Genomic DNA, 17,401 nt, shown 5'->3' on the forward strand with positions numbered 1-17,401 from the left:
GGGAAAAGGCCTGGGCGAAAGCCTTCCCACACTTGGGGCAGCTGAAGGGCTTCTCCCCTGTGTGAACCCGCTGGTGGGTCAGCAAGGCGGAGGAACTGCTGAACCCCTTCCCGCACTCTGGGCAGGAGAATGGCCTCTCCCCGGTGTGGACCCGCTGGTGCTTCAGTAGGTCAGAGGAATTGCTAAAGGCCTTCCCGCACTCAGGGCAGCTGAAGGGCCTCTCCCCTGTATGGACCCGTCGGTGCCTCAGCAGGGTGGAGGAACTGCTGAACCCCTTCCCGCACTCAGGGCAGGAGAATGGCCTGACCCCAGTGTGACTGCGCCGATGAGCCTCCAGGACAGACGACACATGGAAGCCTTTCCCACAGTCGCCACACTTCCAAGGTTTCTACACGGGGCGGGATTCCTCGGGTTTCTCCATGGCTGAAGCTTCAACGGCACACAAACACGTGTACAGTCCCTCCCTGCCGTGAATTCCTCTTTCCAGGCTGGATAACTGTTTTAGGTTCCACACTTAGTGCCCTGTAACAGTAGGGTCTCTCATTCAGTCCCACTGATGATGAAAACGTACTGAAACAGGGACCAAAAAACTTTGCTCCTTCTCACAGAATCTTAGTCAAAACTCGTTACAGTCCCAATGGACTGAATGACTGTCAGACATTGACTTCAAATGGAGGACAGCAGACGCTGGAGAGTCAGAGTTGAAAAGCGCGGAATAGTACAGCAGGTCAGGCAGCATCTGAGCAGCAGGAGAGTCGGCGTTTGGGCATAAGCCCTTCATCTGTTGATTTTTAAACTTCAGTTTTCAGATCAAATACTCTGTAAAAAGAGATTACAAAAGTCATCATTGTCACTGAGAAGGTCTGTAGCCTTAAAACTTGTCTTTAAACATTTAGACTAAATGTAATGCTGAATTATGGAACACATTTATTGCACTAGAAAATAGACAGACAGCAAGGCTCAGAAAAGGGGGGATCTTAAAGAATGCAAAAGATAGGGACATCTGGGCTTACCAAGTGATAACAGGATGCTGTAAGACAATTAAGAACGTTTGCCTTAGCATCGATGAATCTGTATGAACAGGACACAAAGTGATAACATTCACAGCCATTCCCTTGTGAAATTAATGACAGTGTTTGATTCTGACCCTGAAACGAAACTTGGTACTATCAAAAACTTTGTAATTAACGGTCAGTTGCTGTCAATTATAATGGATTCTTATACCCCTTGCAAGCAGGGCAGTCACAGAGAAAATAAATCTTTGCTGTTACAAAACCTTGACTTGAGAGTTCAAAAGGACACGAGAGAGAATCACTATTTTAGTGCTGAGGCTGTTGAATCCAGTAGAAAATTAACTTAGTGCTTAGCTGCTATGGATTGAATTTAATTGCATTTTGAGTCTTTTTGATGCTTTTGAGTAGCCAATTCTGGTTATGAAATGCAAACTCTGTAAAAGGAAATACTGATAAAGCTTTAACTTACTTGCTGTTTTTACAGACTTTACAGACTGCCCCACTGTCAATTCTAACTAATCAGATCTTATGTCTTATTTGAATTTCAATCACAAACTTGAAAAGAAGGCATGTTTCATTCGAAGACGAATGAATCAGTTGAAATGCAACCTTACAGTAACATCTCAGCCTCAGGTACAGAATGATTTAGTGCTTAAAAAGCAGGAGTCTGCTCCTAGCTTAGAAATTATTCTAGGTCGAATATTGAAGAGATTCTTGCACAATGTGTCGGGAAGCCATTTTATGATTGAACGTTTGCCCTCCTTACTAAGAAGCCGTTTTATAAAACAACTGTATCTGACATGTGAGCTGTGCAAGGTTATCTTGTGAACTCTCCAATTAGCTGAGACTGGTACCTCTTTATGAGAGGAGTTTATCTTGCGAGCAGGCGCCTAACTCAGCTGTTTTTCCCACCTGACGAATGGCTTAGGGCCTGTAGGAGTGATTAGTCAAGCTTCACAGATCTGTCAATTAGCTTTTCTTCCTTATGAATTATTGTCTTTCACTGTTATCTGTCTAATTAAGAACATGCAATTTCTTTTTCAAACTTTTGTACAAAGGAAGCCACTTTGTATCAATACATTGGAGTAGCCTGCTGGGCATTTGAACAGCTGGTAACCTACTCTCCTAGATTATTAGAACCGAGTTAGTTTAGCTGATAGGTATCAATGTTATGTTGTCACAGTGATGCTATTAGTGAATGAAGGGGATAACTAAAATTATACTAAACTGTCCATAACAGGATTTTATTCCAGACTTCCAAACAGTACGATTTCCGGGACGAATCAAGAGAGAGGCTTTACAGGTCTGAGTCCACAAGGGATTCCCTGGGCCGTCTCAAATCTCCACTTTAACATCAGTCCAGGGTAGAAATTCAGAACAAGCAATTCTTTTTCTGCAAAACAATCTTTTCTTTTGTTATTCCACAAAATTGAAAGCACCATCCCAATCTCTCTCCCCCCATCCATTCTCACTCCACTCTAATTCTCCTGAAGGATGCTAATTCAGGATCTTACACGGCCAAAAAAGTAAAAACATCTCTTTTGAATAACTCTACCTGAAAGTTAACAACTTTCACGACATTGGGATACTGCTCAGTGTGAGCAGATCTGTTTTTGGGAAGCAAAGGAAAACTGTATAAATTCTGGATAAACCTGCAATACAGCGTCTTTAGAAACAACCAGACACGGGGTCAAGGCATTGACACCAACACCAGTGAGAAAGTAAACATACAGACGTGGCAAACCATCAGTCTTTAATCTTTTAGAATGGGTTGTAGGTATCATTAATATGTAAATCTCAGAACTTCTTACAAATCACCTTCTCGAGATAACTTAAGGTTTGTAACAAAAGGTGACATCTCAGCTCAGACAATGCATTAAAGGTATGAGGTCACAGTCAGTCTGTATCCCAATTTTGAATCTGACAGGTTCTGTTTCCAAAGTGAAATTTACAAAATATTACATGCATGCACTGCCTGCATTGACTGCCAGCAGACTGCGCATTTTTTGAACAAAATCAAATTTTTGGATCAGAAATTGGCTAGCTGAAAGAAGACAGAGCCTGGTGGTTGATGGGAAATATTCATCCTGGAGTTCAGTTACTAGTGAGTTACCACAAGGATCTGTTTTGGGTCCACTGCTCTTCATCATTTTATAAATGACCTGGATGAGGGCATAGAAGGTGGGTTTGTAAATTCACGGATGACACTAAAGTCGGTAGAGTTGTGGATACTGACTACGGATGTTGTCAGTTACAGAGGGACAGAGATAAGCTGTAGGGCTGGGCTGAGAGGTGGAAAATGGAGTTGAATGCGGAAAAGTGTGAGGTGATTCATTTTGGAAAGAGCAACAGGAATGCAGAGTACTGGGCTAATGGTAAGATTCTTGGTAGTGTAGATGAGCAGAGAGATCTTGGTGTCCAAGTACGTAGATCCTTGAAAGTTACCCAGGTTGATAGGGCTGTTAAGAAGGCATACTGTATGTTAGCCTGTGTTGGTAGAGGGATTGAGTTTCAGAACCATGAGATCATGTTGCAGCTGTTCAAAACTCTGGTGCGGCCAGATTTGTAGTATTGCGCACAGTTCTGGTCACCGCATTATAGAAAGGATGTGGAAGCTGTGGGAAAGGTTCAGAAGAGATTTACTAGGATGTTACCTGGTATGGAGGGAAGGTCTTAGGAGGAAACGCTGAGGGGCTTGCGGCTGTTTTCGTGAGGGAGAAGGAGGTTGAAAGATGACTTAACTGAGACATAAGATAATCAGAGAGTTAGATAGGTTGGACAGTGAATGCCTTTTTCCTTGGATGGCAATGGCTAGGACGAGGGGATATAACTTTAAATTGAGGGGTGATAGATATAGGACAGATGGTCAGAGGTAGTTTCTTTACTCAGAGTAGTCGAGGTGTGGAACGTATTGCCTGCAATAGGAGTAGACTCGCCAACTTTAAGGGCATTTAAATTGTCATTGGATAGACATATGAACGAGAATGGAATAGTGTCGGTTAGGTGAGCTTCAGATTGGTTCCACAGGTCGGTGCAACATTGAGGGCCGAAGGGTCTGCACTGCGCTGTAATGTTCTATGTATCTATAAATATAATTCTACAAGTACAAATTCACCCGATACACTTATATCCATGTGTGCGTGCATGAGAGAAAGCAAATGTCTATGTCTATGCTGTTTATCTCTATGCCTTTTTGATAACAAATACTTTATTTCTGTAAATGTTGTTATAAATCAGAGTTGGGTACTAATAGTTAGATGTAAGGGAGAGAGAATTCCTCAAGTTGGGTACCATAAGAATCCTGGGAGACCCTTATTTCTGGCTTACTTCCTAATGAACAAACATTAAACAAGCTCACCTATTTATTTCTAATTTTGTTTCAATTTTCTTGTTTATTACCCACTACAATAGTCTCGCTGTCTGGATGGTTGACAGGCTGGGGCAATGTGGGTTGGGCCTTGAGTGGCTGAATGTTTTATTGTTCTGGAAGGTGGAAAAGGGGGTCAAAGCTTCAGCAAAAACCCAGCAGAGCTGAGGACATACGACACCTTACTCTACGGGAACAGGGAGATCAACAGAGGACAGAGAAATCAGGACCTGAAATCCGAGCTGACACCAGGCTTACCCTGTAATTAGTGCTTTGATGAGTAATGCCAACCATCTACCTTCACCTAGCTTCACATTAAACCTCTCTGTAAGGAGTCTCAGATCATAATTATTCTCTTCAATGTATGCAGCCAATTCATTCACTTTTGTTACAATGCAGCACACATTCAGCTTTTACTTTTATTTTTTGTGATCTTTTGAATCCAGCTTTGATTGCTGGTACGTTTATCCTCCTTGTCCCTTTTTATCGTTCTCCAACGTTCATTTTCCACATCACCACACTGCTCACCGGCCTTGATTTGGATTGGCCATGCTAAATTGCCCATTGTGTCCAGGGATGTGCAGGTTAGGTGGGTTAGCCAAGGGAAATGCACAGTTATAGTTTCACAGTAATAGGAGCAGGAGTAGGCCATTTGGCCCATCCAGCCTGCTCTGCCATTCATTAAGATCATCATCTCAGCTCCTCCTATCTGCATTGTCCCAACTACCCTTTAATTCCCTACAATGCAATAACCCAGCCAACTGTGTCCTGAATACACTTAGAACATAGAACATAGAAGAATACAGCGCAGTACAGGCCCTTTGGCCCTCGATGCTGCGCCGATCCAAGCCCACCTAACCTACACTAGCCCACTATCCTCCATATACCTATCCAATGCACGTTTAAATGCCCATAATGAAGGAGAGTCCACCACTGCTACTGGCAGGGCATTCCATGAACTCACGACTCGCTGAGTAAAGAATCTACCCCTAACATCTGTCCTATACCTACCCCCCCTTAATTTAAAGCTATGCCCCCTTGTAATAGCTGACTCCATACGTGGAAAAAGATTCTCACTGTCGACACTATCTAAACCCCTAATCATCTTGTACACCTCTATCAAGTCACCCCTAAACCTTCTTTTCTCCAATGAAAACAGCCTCAAGTGCCTCAGCCTTTCCTCATACGATCTTCCTACCATACCAGGCAACATCCTGGTAAATCTCCTCTGCACCCGTTCCAGTGCCTCCACATCCTTCCTATAGTATGGGGACCAAAACTGCACACAATACTCCAGATGCGGCCGCACCAGAGTCTTATACAACTGCAACATTACCTCAGTACTCCGGAACTCAATTCCTCTACCAATAAAAGCCAGTACGCCATATGCCTTCTTCACCGCACTATTTACCTGGGTGGCAACTTTCAAAGATTTGTGTACATGGACACCAAGATCTTTCTGCTCATCCACACTACCAAGTATCCGACCGTTAGCCCAGTACCCCATCTTTTTATTACTCTTACCAAAATGAATCACCTCACACTTAGCTACATCGAACTCCATTTGCCACCTTTCTGCCCAGTTCTGCAGCTATCAATATCCCGCTGTAACCTGCCACATCCTTCCTCACTGTCTACCACTCCTCCGACTTTCGTATCATCCGCAAACTTGCTCACCCAACCTTCTAACCCCTCCTCCAGGTCATTTATAAAAATGACAAACAGCAATGGTCCCAAAACAGATCCTTGCGGAACACCGCTAGTGACAGCACTCCAAGATGAACCTTTGCCATCAACTACTACCCTCTGTCTTCTTCCAGCCAGCCAACTCCTAATCCAAACCTCCAACTCACCCTCAATGCCATACCTCCGTATTTTTTGCAGTAGTCTACCATGGGGAACCTTATCAAACGCCTTACTAAAATCCATATACACCACATCTACTGCTTTCCCCTCGTCCACCTCCTTAGTCACCTTCTCAAAGAATTCAATAAGGTTTGTGAGGCACGACCTGCCCTTCACAAAACCATGCTGACTATCCTTGATCACATTATTCCTATCCAGATGTTCATAAATCCTATCCCTTACAATTCTCTCTAAGATTTTACCCACAACAGAAGTGAGACTCACCGGCCTATAGTTACTAGGGTTATCCCTACTCCCCTTCTTCAACAAGGGAACCACATTTGCTAGCCTCCAATCTTCTGGCACTATTCCTGTAGACAACGAGGACATAAAAATCAAGGCCAATGGCTCTGCAATATCCTCCCTTGCTTCCCAGAGAATCCTAGGATAAATGCCATCAGGCCCAGGGGACTTATCTATTTTCACCCTTTCCAGGATTTCCAACACCTCTTCTCTACATACCTCAAAGCCATCCATTCTACTTAATTGTGACTCGGTACTCACATCGACAACAATGTCCTGTTCCTGAGTGAATACTGACGAAAAGTATTCATTCAGTGTCTCCCCAATCTCTTCAGCCTCCACACGCAACTTCCCACTACTATCCTTGACTGGACCTATTCCTACCCTAGTCATTCTTTTATTCCTGACATACCTATAGAAAGCCTTAGGGTTTTCCCTAATCCTACCAACTAAGGACCTTTCATGTCCCCTCCTTGCTGCTCTTAGCTCTCTCTTCAGGTCCTTCCTGGCTACCTTATAACTCTCAATCGCCCCAATTGAACCTTCACGCCTCATCTTTACATAGGCCGCCCTCTTCCATTTAACAAGGGATTCCAATTCCTTATTAAACCACGGCTCCCTCACACGACCCTTTCCTCCCTGCCTGACGGGTACATACTTATCAAGGACACTCAATAGTTGCTCCTTGAACAAGCTCCACATATCAATTACACCCTTGCCTTGAAGCTTACTTTTCCAAGCCACACATCCTAAGTCATGCCTCACCGCATCATAATTTCCCTGCCCCCAGCTATAACTCTTGCCCTGTAGTGCACTCTTATCCCTCTCCATCACTAGAGCATGGTCTTCAGAGGGGTCAGCGTTGCCTTTATGGGCTGAATGGCCTGATTCCACACTGTAGGGCTTCAATGATTTACCAGGGTTGTGTGCACTCCGAATGACAGCTCACAGAACCTCCCACTTTCTGCAAATCGAAAGACAAGTCCCACCTTGCCCTCTCGTATGTGTGTTCTGTAACTGCTTAATCATTTCTAGTGAATACAGCCCACACCTGCTGCTGCTGCTAGTAACCTTTACAATGCTGATGAAACAAGGCAATATCTGCTGTACTGAAAACCGTCAGGCTTCTAACGATACCAGTTACTGATTCACCGCTCCTTCTGATGGACAGCGTTGGAAATACAATGTTGGAGGCTGAATGAAATGAGCAGTTTAAAACAAAAACCCACCTAACCCTTCACTAGGTTCTCCACTCAGCACACTGTACTTACTGCCAGTAAACCTGAAAGCACTTCATCCACACAGTGCAATGAATTCCCACTTTCCACTAGAATTCCAGATGTGCTCCCTCACTCAGCTACTGTCTCACAAATGAAAGATTTCATTGTAACTTCTGCTCCCAGTCAGGGCAAAACATCTTTGAAAACTGCTCTGAAAGTCTCGTCTTCACAACCACACTTCTACTTTCACTGAGGACGATTAGAGTCATACAGCACGGAAACAGACCCTTCGGCCCAACTCGTTGGTGCCGACCAGATATCCTAAATTCATCCAGTCCCATTTGTCAGCATTTGGCCCATATCCGTCAAAACCCTTCCTATTCAAGTACTCATCCAGATGCCTTTTAATATGTTGTAATTGCACCAGCCTCCACCGCTTCCTTTGGCGGCTCATTCCACAGAGACATCACCATCTCTGTGAGGAAGTTTCCCCTCAGGTTACCCCTCTCATCTCAAAACTATGCCCTATGCTTTTGGACTCCCATATCCTGGGGAAAAGATCTTGGCTATGCTCCCTATCCATGCCCCTTATGAACTTCTATAAGGACACCCCTCAGCCTCCACTCCAGGGAAAATAGATCCAGTCTATTCAGCCTTTCCCTGGAGCTCAAACCTTCCAACTCTGGCAACAGCCTTCTAAATCCTTTCTGAACTCTTTCAAGTATCACAACATCTTTCCTACAGCAGGGAGATCAGAACTGAGTGTGGTATTCCAAAACATGGTCTAACTCAATGTACTCACCAATGAAGGAAAGCATACCAAACAGCTCCTTCATTATCTGATCTACTTGCGACTCCACTTTCACGGAACTATGAACCTGCTCTCCAAGGTCTTTTTGTTCTGCTACACTCCCCAGGACCTTAGCATTAGGTGTATAAGTCCTGCCCTGATTTGCCTTACCAAAATGCAAAATCTCATACTCATCTAAATTAAACTCCATCTGCCATTCCTTGGCCAATCAGCCAATCTAATCAATTCTAATTTATATCAAACTTTCTTTCCTCTCTCATTCCCAGAAAGCTGAAAATCTCCATCCCTCAGACTCTCCCTCATTCTCACTTTGCTGAACCTCATTCCTCTGTCCCTCATCCTGAAGGATCTGGTCCATGCTGATTAACAGGCCCACACTCAGGGGGGATCTAAATGAAACAGACAGAATACTGAACAGCCAGGACAGAGTGGACATTGACAAGATGTCTCCATCGGTAAGAGAGGGCACAGCCTTCGAGTAAGGGGAAGACTTTTGTGGGCGGCAAGGTGGCACAGTGGTTAGCACTGCTGCCTCACAGCACCAGAGACCCGGGTTAAATTCCCGCCTCAGGCGACTGACTGTGTGGAGTTTGCACATTCTCTCCGTGTCTGCGTGGGTTTCCTCCGGGTGCTACGGTTTCCTCCCACAGTCCAAAGATGTGCAGGGTCAGGTGAATTGGCCATGCTAAATTGCCCGTAGTGTTAGGTAAGGGGTAAATGTAGGGGTATGGGTGGTTTCGCTTCGGCGGGTCGGTATGGACTTGTTGGGCCGAAGGGCCTGTTTCCACACTGTAATGTAATCTAATCTAAAACACTTTTCTGAATGGAGATAAGAAGAAATGTCTTCAGCCAGAGAGTGCTGAATCTATAAAATTCATTGCCACAGGAGGCCAGGTCACCGAGTATATTTAAGACTGAGATAGATAGCTTCTTGAGTATCAAGGGAATCGAAGGTAATGGGGAGAAAGCAGGAGAATGAGATTGAGAAATTTATCAGCCATGATTGAATGGCGGAGCAGACTCGATGGGTTGAATGGCCTAATTTCTGTTCTCATGCGTTATGGTCTCACACAGTGTGACAGAATTGGGAGCAGGGGTAGACCATTTGGTTTTTCGAGCCTGCACCAGCACTGAACAGATATGAATATACTTACATCTGGGTGGATAGGTTGAGATATTTTTCACTGGACTGTAGGAGGTTGAGAGGTGACTTTATAGAGAGGATTATAAGATCATGAGGGGTATAGATGAGGTGACCAGCAGGTGTCCTTTCCCTAGGGTGGGGGTTTCAAGATGAGGGAGCAAATTTTGAAGGGGAGAGGAGAAAGATTTTAAAAACATATGAGGAGAACCTTTTTTATTAAGAAAGTGGTTTGTGTGTGGAATCAATGTCCAGAGGAAGTGGGGGATGCAGGAACAGTAACAATGTTTAAAAGACATTTGGATAAGTACATGAATAGGAAAGGTTCGGAGGGATATGGGCCAATCACTGGCAAATGGACCAGTTTAATTTGAGAACATAGCATGGACTATTTGGACTGAAGGGTCTGTTTCTGTGCTGTATGACCCTTAGCTGTTCTCTACTGGTCTGAAAACCATTTTCTTGGAGATCCAAGATGGCGGTGGTCTGAGTGGTCTGCTGTGCTGGGCTCTGTGCCATATCCTCTGGCAATGTGGACCTTTACCGCCCCCCTCCCCTCGTTAACCATCCTTAGAAGAAAAAAGTGCTAATATAAACTTAGTGAATATCTGGAGCTGCTATAATTGTGCTTTGACAGCTTTAAGACCAGGATGAAAGCAAACAAAGGAAAGGCGCTGAAAGGGATGCAGCAGGCAGGGCACTCCCCTACTGCATCGGGGGCGCCTGGAGCCATTGCTCAAACTCCCAGGGCAGTCCCATTGGATTTAATGGGACAGCAGCAGTTACTCTCGGAGTTTGCCAAACTCTGAGATAAGATTGAAGCAGCGGTGGAACCACTATCTGCCACGCTGGAAAAGCATGGAGCAGGAAATTCAAGTGTTGGCCCGAAGAGAATAGGCAGCGGAGGAGAGGACCGTGGCATCGGAGACCGTGGCGGAGGTCTCAGGAGGAAGGATCCAAACGCTGGAAGACCAGGTTCGATTCCTTGAGGAGCAGAAGTAGAAGAAAAATCTTACAGCTCGTGGGTCTTCCGGAATGCGAGGAAGGCGAAGACCTCGTTGTAATCCTGGAGAAGTGGTTCCTGACGTTCTTGGGGCTGGAGTTGGAGTCGGGCCTGTTAAGTTTGGAGCGGGCCCACCGAATTGCAATGTGCAAGTCAGGACCGGACCCACGCCCCCGCACGGTCCTTTTGCACCTCATCCATTATAAAGAAAAACAGTTAGTGATTGAAACAGCAAGAAGACTGGGAAGAGATCCACAGGCTTTAATGCACAAAGGCTCAAGAATAATATATTTTCAGGACTTCCCAGGAGCCTGGATTAAGAAGAGAAAGGGCTTTTGATGAAGTTAAGAGAAAATTAAGGGATCTGAACATTCAATGTTCCTTGAGGTCCCTGGCCATGTTGCATTTTGCTCATGGGGGGTCGGTATGTCATTTTGATTCAGCAGAAAAGGCGAAGGACTTTGTGAATTCTCTGAATTCAAGGACTCAGTTCGGGATGGGGCCATCGATATGGACAATGGTACAGTTCTTTCTGCCCCTTCTTTTCTTTTCTCTCTCTCCGTTTTTTTTTTGTGGTTATCGGCTTCTCTGTACTGCCTTGATGTAAAACCGGAATTATTTAGTATATCGGTCAGTTGTGCATTATGTGGGGACTTTTGTTTTAACTGCTGTCCTTTTGGTTTTGGTTTGGGGGTGGATATACCTGTGGTTAAGATGTATGGAGAAGGAGTGTGTGTGTATGTGTGGGGTGGGGGGTGGGGGGAGGAATGGGCATCCATTGTTAACTCTCAGATTGTAAATAACGTGTTTTTTTTCATCTGTGAATTGCCTGGGGCTACGGCACGGCCTCAGGTGGAAGGATCCAGGATGTTAGCTATGGGTAAGGTGGGGTGGGGTGGTGGGGGAGTTATAATAGGGTATTCTTCTCCTTAAGCTCTAAGAGTAGAGGAGTGGCTATACTGATAAGAAGGAACCTCCCTTTCCAGGTAATTGAGCAAATTAAGGATGAACTTGGACAGTTCATCATTCTTAAAACTCAACTACATGGAGAAGAGTATGGCGTCCTGAATGTGTATTGCCCCCCACCCCTCCACCACATGCACCATCTTACATTTCTGATTGATGCAGTTGCTAAATTAATGAGTCTTGGGGTGCAAAGCACGATCATAGGAGGTGATTCTAATCGTCTCATAGATCCTGAGGTAGACAGGGTGACAAGGGGCCTGGCATGTATGACTGCACAATCTAAGCAGTTGGTGGAAATGATTAGTTTCCCTACAGTGTGGAAACGGGCCCTTCGGCCCAATAAGTCCACACTGACCCTCCGAAGAGTAATCCACCCAGACCCGGACGAACCAACCCAACCACCCTGTAGCACAGCATTTCAACTCCCCCTCCCACTCCACCGAGGATATGCAGGTCATTGGACTCATCCACCGCCAAACCACAACAACGCGACGGTCGGAGGAGGAGCGTCTTATCTTCCGACTGGGAACCCTCCAACCACAGGGGATGAACTTGGACTTCACCAGTTTCTTCATCCCCCCTCCCCCCACCTTGTCTCAGCCGAATCCCTCCAGCCCGGCACCGCCTTCCTGACCTGCAGTCTTCTTCTTGACCTCTTCGCCTCCATCCTACTCTGACCTATCACCCTCACCTTGACCTCTTTCCACCTATCACATTTCCAACGCCCCTCCTCCAAGTCCCTCCTCCCTATCTTTTATCTTCTCCTGCTGAACACTCTCTGCTCATTCCTGAAGAAGGGCCTGTGCCCGAAACGTCGAATCTCCTGTTCCCTGGATGCTGCCTGACCTGCTGTGCTGTTCCAGCAATAAAGTTTCAACTTTGATCTCCAGCATCTGCAGACCTCACTTTCTCCTCATTGCTTGCTGCACCTATCTGACAACTGGCATTGACTGGGATAGAAAGCCTCTGGAAAAGCTGAGCAGGTCCGGCAGCTCGTGTCGGGAGGAATGTGAGGCGGTGTTTCGGGCATTGGGTAGGCATATGGAGGATAGTGGGCTATTGAAGGTTAGGTGGGCTTGGATCGGCACAACATCGAGGGCCAAAGGGCCTGTATGCGCTGTATTTTTCTATGTTCCATGTACTTAGTACACTACAAGTGGCCTCATCAATATCCTGTACAACCTCAACATGACGTCCCAACTCCAACACTCAATTATGTGAAAAATGAAAGCAAGTGTGCTAACCACCACCTTAACCATCCTGTCTACCGGTGATGCAACTTTCAAAGAACTATGTACCTGAAACTTTCCCCTCACCGGGTGTCTCTGTTCTACCATTTACTGTATAACCCTTGCCCTTGTTTGCTTTACCAAAATGCACCCCTCGCTTTTATCCACACTTTCTCTCTCATATGAAAGAAGTGAAACTATCATGGTTTTTGAACAGATGAAAGACTCAACAAACAATCAAAGTATTTTTCTATGTATAATTTCAGTTACATCACACTGTAAGTTTTTGCTATAAATTCTGTGCCTTACAATTGTGTCCTCCACAATCACCTGATGAAGGAGCGGCGCTCCAAAAGCTAGTGCTTCCGATTAAACCTATTGGACTATAACCTGATGTTGTGTGATTTTTAACCTTGTACACCCCAGTCCAACACCGGCATCTCCAAACCATCACACTTTACCAAGCATGCAAACAAGCACTCTCTTATGCACACACACACAAAGTCTATAGGGTGAATTTGGATTTTCAGAATTATATTTGCAGATACATTCAGTTTTCCTCAAAAGGTGCGCAATCTGCAGGCAGTCAAGCCATTTCATATTTTATAAATCCCTACTTTGAAAATACAACCAGTCTAACTCAAGATTGGGATACAGACAGACTCAAACCTTACACCTTTAATGCATTGACTGAGCTGAGATGTCACCTCTTTTTATAAAACCTGAAGTTATCTGGAGAATGTGACTTAAAACTAGTTCTGGGATTTACATATTAATGAACAGAAACCTTCAACCCATTCTAAAAGAAGAAATACTTAACAGCAATCTAAGTTGGTTCAATATATCATTTCAATTGCATGACACTAATCTTTTGCTATACATTCTGTGCCTTCTGATCCTGCTCCACAGCTACCTGACGAAGGAGCAGTGTTCCGAAAGCGAGTCCTTCCAAATAAACCTATTGGACTATAACCTGGTGTTGTGTGATTTTTAGTTTCTAGTGAACACAGCCCACACGTTCCCGCTGCAGGCAGTAAACTTTACAATGCAGATGAAACAACGCAGTACGTGCAGAGATGACAGACTTAACAGTTTCTAACAATACTAGCTACTATTTCACTGCTCCTTCTGATACATAACATTGGAAACTTAGTGTTAGAGGCTGAAAGAAATTACCAGCTTTAAAACAAAAACGTGTTGGATCTCATAGATATCAGTGTCTGAGTCTGATGGTAAGTTCAGGCCACCTTAATTGTGACCCAACTTCGGTACTGTTTCAGATCTCCCCAGCATAAAGACATATGAAAACCAATTTATTTCATTTTAAAACAGCTCAAGGTCAAAGTGCACACACTCCCCATCCCCACTTTCTTTACTATTGGTCAGCACAGACGTGTCCCTTTGTAATTGGATCCTTGTTACAGCCTTAACCCAGAGGAAGTATTGCCTCACTCAGCAATTTCAACCTACGGTCTGTATCCAAGTAAATTTCTCCCCACCTATTTTCCAGGAATCAGGGAGCGTAGTCAAGAGTCCACCACATTGCTGTGGGTCTGGAGTCACGTGTAGGTCAGATCAGGTAAAGGATGCAGCTGGGATGACTGAGTGAATCCTTTCCCACAACGGCAGTTTCCCTCCCTCGAAAGGACATGAGTGAATCAGATGGGGGTTTTCTTTGTTGCCCTGAAAACGGTTTCATCGTTAGATTCTGAACTCCAGATTTCTGACCAAATTCCAATTCCGTCATCTGCCACAACAGGATTCAAACCTGTGAGTTCCCAGAACTGGGTTGATAGTCCAGGCGCTAATGGGACTCCGCCGTTGTTCTTTCAATCCCCCTGCAATGGCACATGAATTCACTGGTGTCTCCACAGGTGGGAGGAGCCGGAGAAGCCTTCCCGCGCTGAGAGCGGGGGAGTGGGCTGTCTCCAATGTGGACCAGCTGGTGGGTCAGCAGGCCAGAAGAATCAATGAATTCCTTCTCACACTCAGAGCAGGTGAATGGCATCTTCCCTATGTGGCCCCGCTCATGTTGCTGTACATTGCCCACAAGCCCTTCCTGCACACAGGGGATATGAATGGCCTCTCCCCCGTGTGGACCTGCTGGTGGATCCGGAGTGTAGATGACTGCACGAACCCCCTCTCGCACATGGGATATGTGAATGGCTTCTCTCCTATGTAGACCCGCTGGTGCACACAGGTTGTCCATCCAACTGAATCCCTGCCCGCACATGGAGCAGGTGAATGGCCACTCCCTGGTGTGAATGCGTCTGTGAGTTTCTAGCACCGAGGGGCAAGGGAACCCTTTCTCACAATACTCACATTTCCACAGTTTCCCCATAGGGAGAGCTTTCCTTATGTCGCTCTGGATTTGAAATTACAGACAAAATGTGTTCACAGTCTCTCCCCACCGTGAATGGTTAGATTTTTATCCCCCAAGCTGAGTAATTAGGTTGAAGCAGTTTTCACAGTCAGCGCACTGAATCTCCCTCAGTTGTGTGTCTCAGTATTCTTCCTGCCGCACCAGTATCCAAAATCGCTCTGAAGCAAACAAAAGCAAACGTTTCTTCTCGATTTGAACAGTTGCTGATATTCAAGTCCCAATGAATCAAGTGTCTCTGTCAGAAGTTGTTGTGTCATTTGCTTTCAGATTTCTTTCCGCGTGTCTTCCTGCAAAAGAAATTCACAAAATATGTGATTAATGTCAGTACAGTTAAATAAACATAACACAGGCGGCAATTCCTGTAGATTGCCAGATGCCTGCTGATCACATATTATCCAGGATACAGAAACCTGAATACCCTCATGCAGCCAGATAGCCTTGTGTGTGTATGGAGGAAAACTTCATTTAAGTAAGAATTAGCTTGATCTAGCTGCCTCCAAAGGTGCTGGAAATGAAGCTGAATCAGGGACATGATAATGAAATGTCAAGGTTGCTTGAGAAAAGAAAACCAGTAAATTTGCTGAATGACTTCCGGCTGTCCAAGCTTGCCACAAGGTTGGAATTCTCCTCCGGAAATGACAGTTGATGGGGCCCTCACCAAGATGGCCGCCCGCGCTCCCCGCCCCAAGACAGCGCCTTACCCTGACAAAGATGGCGGCAGGTTGCACCGGCAACCCGAGAGGTCCCTTCCCAATGAAGTGAACACTGGGGCTGTGGGTTTTATTCGCGGCCTGAGGCCTCCCCCTAGGAGTTTATAAACTCCCCAGTCTCCCTCCTCCCGCGGTTCCCAATCCTACCCTGTCTCACTGTCTCCTCTCCCCGGGGGCAGGAGCCAGGTCTTGGGATGTTCCTGAAACCTGGTCCTGTTCTGAAGGAGGATCCCCGGACCCGAAACACCGCCTCACATTCCTCCCGACACGAGCTGCCGGACCTGCTCAGCTTTTCCAGAGGCTCCTGTTCTTGTTCCTTCAGCCGCCGGCGCCATTCCTCTCCCACACTCAGTAACACTGTCTTTGTCCTGCTTCAGGACCCATACTGCGCAGGCGCCGGTTCTCAAGGGGTGGGGTCCGAGCTCGTGACGTCTCAACGTGTGCAGTGGGCGTGGCTAAATGGGTCATCCAACCAATCGGAGACAACGGGCGGGAGATCGTGTTCCTTGCCCCAAGACAACTGAAAGGTGCGGGGTTTTTTAAGTTTCAGTCTTTTTCGAAATATTATTCCAGACCTCTGGAAGGCTCAAACATTGGAAAACTTTCAAACATAAACAAAGGGATATTCACAAATGAATAAAGGTAAATTACAAAAGAAACCTCGCACAAAATATCAAAAAGTGTAGCAAAAGCTTCTGTTGGTACGCTAAAGGGATCAGAGTTACTAAGGTAAATGTTGGTCCCTCGGAAGATGAAACCAGTGACTTAAGGGGGGAACACGGAAATGGCAGAGATGCGAAGTCAATACTTTTCCTCAGTTTTCAAGTTGGAGGACAATAGTACAATTCCTATTGGAACGGACAAGTCAGAGGCTACAGAAACAGTAAAACTTAAACAATCAACATCGATAGGGAAAAGGTACACAGCACACTATTAGGATTGAGGGCAGACAAGTCCCCTGGGCCTGATAGCCTACATCCCAGGGTAGCATATGGACTTCAGTTAGGAGTTTGACAAGGTTCCCAAGGAAGATTGGTTAGCAAGATTAGATATCATGGAATAGAGGGAGAACTAGCCATTTGGATCGGCTCAAAGGTAGAAAACAGAGGATGGTGGTGAAGGGTTGCTTTTCAGACTGGAGGCCTGTGATCAAGGATGCGTGCTGGGTCCACTACTTTTTGTCATTTATATAAATGATGTGGATGTCAATATAGGAGGTATAGTAAATAAGTCTGCAGATGACACCAAAATTCGAGGTATAATGGACAGCAAAGATGGGTAGCTCAGAGCACAACACGATCTTAATCAGATGGGCCAATGGACTGCGAGATAGCAGATGGAGTTTAATTTAGATAAATATGAGATGCTGCATTTCGGAAAAGCAAATCAGAGGAGGACTTTTCTATTTAA

The 17,401-nt window shown here is 45.4% G+C and overlaps 1 long non-coding RNA gene across 2 annotated transcripts; it reads right to left on the reverse strand.

Moving 5' to 3' along the window:
• Nucleotides 1-14,194: 14,194 nt before the first annotated feature.
• On the reverse strand, nucleotides 14,195-16,357 carry LOC148143801 (uncharacterized). Of its 2 annotated transcripts, none has more exons than XR_015751319.1 (2): nucleotides 16,273-16,357; nucleotides 14,195-15,568 (listed from the first exon to the last, which is right to left on the reverse strand). It is a non-coding gene; the product is annotated as an uncharacterized LOC148143801 (long non-coding RNA). The 2 variants fall into 2 exon arrangements; XR_015751318.1 differs by lacking the exon at nucleotides 16,273-16,357 and adding an exon at nucleotides 16,139-16,184.
• Between the last annotated feature and the right edge of the window lie 1,044 nt (nucleotides 16,358-17,401).

This window comes from Chiloscyllium plagiosum, unplaced genomic scaffold (genome assembly GCF_037043375.1).
Source record: "Chiloscyllium plagiosum isolate Xiang-an unplaced genomic scaffold, Cpla_swu_hap1 HiC_scaffold_27, whole genome shotgun sequence".
Lineage (NCBI taxonomy): Eukaryota > Metazoa > Chordata > Chondrichthyes > Orectolobiformes > Hemiscylliidae > Chiloscyllium > Chiloscyllium plagiosum.